We start from the raw sequence: 5,230 nt of genomic DNA on the forward strand, positions 1-5,230 counted from the left end.
CACACAAGAAAAAGAGCTGGGAAAAAAGAAAAAAAGAAAAAAAAAAAAAAAAAAAAGGAAAGGAGCTGGGGATGGACCACTCCAAGTATATAGAACTAGCAAGTATTTAAGCTTAGGGACAAGATAGCTGGCATTGGAGGTTTGAAGTGATTGGACTCTTGATATATTTTTAAAGTAGACCCTATAGAATTTGCTGATGATTTAGATGTGGGGTTATGAGAGATTGAAAGGAATAAGATTGACCAAGGTATGTGGGCCTGGCAACTGGAAGAATGAAGGTGCCTTTACAGTTTCTATTTATGAATGTATCTATCTGCCTTTTGATGACCCTTTTTCACTATTAAATTCAATGCTGCATGAACATTTTTTACAATTTCTTCTTTAATCCATATTTGAGTTTAGGATATTCATAGGAATGGAATTTCTAGTTCACAGGGTTCTGCTGTTTTATTAGATGATTCCAAATTTCACAGCTTTGTCAACATTTAGGATCATCAGACTTAAAGGTTTTGCTGATCTGATGGATGTGAAATTATATCCCAGAAGTATATTAGACTTGTGCCCATATTATACATGTTTACTCTGCTTTCTGTATTTCCATCTTTTACTTCTCTCTCCATGTTTCTGTCTAGGTATTTTATTTTGATGTATCTTCTGATTCACCAGTTCCATATTGTCAAATGCTTCTAGGGGAGAAGTGATGCTGAATGTCGGGCTCACTTCTCCAGTTTTCTTTTTTCTTCAGGATTTTGACTGCTTAAACCCTTACTGCTTTGCTATATTTCTTATTTTTTCAAATAGATATTTTAATATTTTATACATTTTAAATTATTTTTGGTAGGAGGGTTGTTTTGGTACAAGCTAGTTCACTCACTTGGAGACAGAAGCCTCTGCTTATATCTACGTGTACATAACAGGCAACTTCAATACTGATATGTTAAGGTGGAACTCTTGTTACCATTCTAATTTGTCTCAAGCCTCAGTAGATTTCATTACCACTCAATTGATCAAAACTATATTTCAATATCTTTGATACTTTCCTTCACCCCCCACATCCAATCCATTACCAAGTTCTTTTGTTTCTATTTCCAAATCATATCTTTATTTGACCATGTATCTCCGATTCTACTACAAACAACTTGATCTTAGTCACTATCATTTTTCTTTTAGGTAATGGTGAAAAACTCTGAACTCATCTTTCTGCTTTAGCTCCTGTCTTTTCCAACCCATTCTCCATAGAAAAAGGTAGACAACTCTAAAAGTAAATTTAATGTTCTTTCATTTTTTGATTAAATTTAGAATTAGGTACATTGTGTTTATTTTCACTTGTAAATTCTATCTTTTGAGCATTTTCATACTATTTGATGCTGGTATGTAATTCATAATTGATCTTAGACTCAGATTAATTGCTTAATAATTATTTTCTTATTAATTCTACTATACTGATAATCATTTAGTCTGTAGATAATGACAGTTTTGGTGTTTTTTCCTTTTTCTTTTCCTTTCTATTGTTTTAAAATCTTTTGTTATCTAGGACATACTTTAGAGAGATAAACATACAAGAGTGATCACAGCAGTATTGTTTCTCTTTGTAAAAATGTTAAAGCCATATAAATGTCCATCAAATGGGAGAATAAAAAAATATATTTTACTACACTTACACAATGCAATATCACAAAGCTGTCAATATGAATGAACTGGAGATAATAGTGTTAATGTATATATATTTAAAAGCACAAAATTGAACAAAAGAGCAAGTTGCACTGTATATATACATAATATACATACATATGTGATAAAAATATAATGATATTCAAGATAGGGACTACTTCTTTTTATTCTCTTTGGCCACGTCACGCAGCATGTGGGATCTTAGCTCCCCCAGCAGGGATTGAACCTGTGCCTCCTGCAGTGGAAGTGTGGAGTCTTAACCACTGGACTGCCAGGGAAGTCCCAAAATAGGGGCTCCTTCTAAGAGTAAGTGGGGAAAGGAGAGTAGCCTAGGGTTCTTTAACAATATTTGTAGTGTTTAATTTCTTAGGTTGAGTGTTTATTATTCTTTATATTTAAAAATGTTTAAGTATTACTTTATCAGATTATATGTACTGCTTACAACTCCCCAATGGTTTACTATTGCCCTTAGAATAAAATATCAACATAATATGGTTTATGGCTATAGGCTATAGTCTATGGTCTATAGGCTCTACAAGATCAGTTTCCTGACTATTCTTTCCAATCTCCTCTCATTCCCCTCTCTTCTTGTTCAGGACACGTCAGTCACACTATTCCTCAAATCCTTCACCAGTTCCTAGTTTTCTTGCCTTAAGAAAGTTGCTTCTTTGGGCCTGTTTGCTCATTTGTAAAATGTGGATAATAAAAGTACCTAATTCATTGGGTTATTGTGAGAATTAAATGTGTTAGAACATAAAAAGTTCTTGGAATGGTACCTGGCATATAGTAACCATGCAGTAAATATTAACAATTATCATTGTTAGTACTAACATCACTGATGACATAATTTGATCATGAAAGACCTCTCAGGGGAAGCAGTATTTAAACTGAGAACTTAAGATGCAGAGATTGGGAGGGAGGAGAATTTCTGGAAGAAGGAAGAGATATGCAAAGCCTCATAGGTGAAAAACAACTTGATGTACTCAGGAGCTGAAAGATAGGTATTGTGTCTGGAGTATAGTGAGTGAAGGGGCAATTGACTGAATAATGATCAAGGAGGGTCTTTTAGTTTTTACCTTACAAAGTTGTGTAATAATGGGTGTTGTATTTGTACTGTAACTCAGGTAGGTCCTCTTTGGGGTAGCCAACCTCTGAGATGATCCATACACTCTTGTGTATTTCCCTCCCATACTGTGCTACCACTACTGTTGGTCTGTGTGACAATAGAATACAGAAGAGATGGTATGTCAATTATAAGATTATGTTACAAAAGGCAGTGAAATTCTGTTCCCCCTCCCCTCTCCTTCTCTCAACCTCTGTTTTTCTCTCTCTCTCTTTCTCTCTCTCTCTCTCTCAGATTACTTGCTCTGGGGAAGGCCATTGGCCATGTCAGGAGGAGAATTTATGGGGAGACCCACCTGGTGAGGAACTGAAGCCTCTCATCAAAAGCATGTGAGTGAGCCATCTTGGAGGAGGATCTTTCAGCCTCAGTCAAGCTTCAGATGGTTGTAGTCTTCTGGCCCATATATTGATTGAAATCATGATATATTCTGATTCAGACTCACCCAGCTAATGCTCTTTCAAATTTCTAGCTGACAGAAAATATGAGATAATAAATGTTTGCTTTTACTCACTAAATTTTAAATCACTAAAATTTGAGGGTAGTTTATTATACAATAATTAATAAGTAATATACCTAGCATTGTTACACTAGCAACCTCAATAAAGCCAGTGCAAGGGGGATGGGATCTGATGAGTGCAATGTAGTAGTGGGTAAGGGAAGGCATAAATTTGAGGTCCCATAAGTGTCCAGGAAGTATCTCTGGACTCAACAGGAGGATTTAGTTTAGTTCCTCCTAGCTGGTGAATTGAAATTACTAATGAATACATTCCTCTTCTTATTTCTAATGTATCAGGAACTGGGCAGGGCAGAGTGCTGTCATTCTCAGCAGTTAGTGACTCCCTGTTAAGCCTCTTTTAACTTAAGATGACTAGGCTTGGAACCTGATCAGGGAAATGATGGGCCATGCTGTATTATGCCCAAGTAAATTAGTTTTGTCCAACTCTGGTGTTCATGTCCACTTGAAGTTACAGAAGCAATATAGTACTAATCTCCGTTCATTTTTCCTTATTCTGTGGATTCTCGAAAAAGAAATTAAGACATATATTAATATTTCATGCTTCTCTATGCTAAGAAGTTTCCAGGAATTATTTCATTTAATCTGTACTCAAATTGATTTATGGTTACCCTTATTTTACCTATTTATTTTTTTTGGCCGCACCCTATGGCTTGTGGGATCTTAGTTCCCCAACCAGGGATTGAACCTGTGTCCCATGCAGTGGAAGCATGGAGTCCTAACCACTGGACCACCAGGGATTTCCCTATCCTCATTTTAGAGATGAGTAAATAGGCTCAGAGAACTTTATGTATAACTGATTCACTTTGTTATAAGGCAGAAACTAACACACCATTGTAAAGCAATTATACTCCAATAAAGATGTAAAAAAAAAAACTTGTCAAATATCCACATGCCATGTTAGAGTCAAGATTTGAACTTAGGTCTTTTGATTCTAAATTTCATGTTCTAAACCACTGTTCTTCACTGCATTCCCATAGTAGCTAAATACCTTTTCCCTGTAAGTGGCAAGATGAAAAGTTAATATACATCATTTGACCTGATTTTCTTTCAGATTTTAAAATTATTTGTGTACAAATGAATTTTTGCAAAATGATTTCCATTCTGTCCAAACCATTAGGCTACTTTATTTTCTCCCTACATGTTAGAAATATGGGTCAAATGGTCATAGACATCTCAGCTAAAGCCAGATGGATAATTTTTGCATCATCTCTCCTGTATATAGAACATTTTTTCTCTTGATCTTTATTTAGTACCTCAGAAAAATTAACCTTCTAAGTGTTCATGTTTATAATGTCCTTACTAAGTTTTACATAGATTTTTTTTAGATGCCTGGTTTCATCTTAAGAGTCTCTGGTTAATAATTAGCATAATAGTTACATAGCATAATAATTTTAGGTGATTGAATGCTAAAAGTGTCAGTAGTACTCATTTCTTTTGTTCGTCTGTGCCTTGATTGTTGGTTGGAAGTAGAGATAAAGGGACTGGCTTTAAATTTCTGCTGAACATATTTTGTATTAGCTTCAATATGGATGATTGTGAAGGGAATACTAAAATCCTCAGAGCCTTTGGACTTATTTATCTTGTCCCTGCTCCCACTTTTTTTTCTATAAATGTATATGTATTCAGAGTATCGAGGGCCCTTCTCTGGATTAGAATCCTGGTACCATGTCTGGTATAAGGACATTTATTCATAGGATGTTAAGAGTCTGGGGGCCCTCGTGTACCCACAGCACTGTATCTGTAAACTCCTTTGACCCTGCACTGTAGCTTGTGTTATTAGTAGCTTTGACTTGTGCACTTTGAGGTGCATAAATGTGGACCAATTGTCCCAGTAAAATGGCCAACTGTGATATACAGGGTTTGAGAAGCATTCCCCTCAGAGTCCAGGACAGGACACTTGACAAGTAGGGTTGGCCAGT

The sequence above is a fragment of the Pseudorca crassidens genome, chromosome 17, assembly GCF_039906515.1.
Source record: "Pseudorca crassidens isolate mPseCra1 chromosome 17, mPseCra1.hap1, whole genome shotgun sequence".
Taxonomy (NCBI): domain Eukaryota; kingdom Metazoa; phylum Chordata; class Mammalia; order Artiodactyla; family Delphinidae; genus Pseudorca; species Pseudorca crassidens.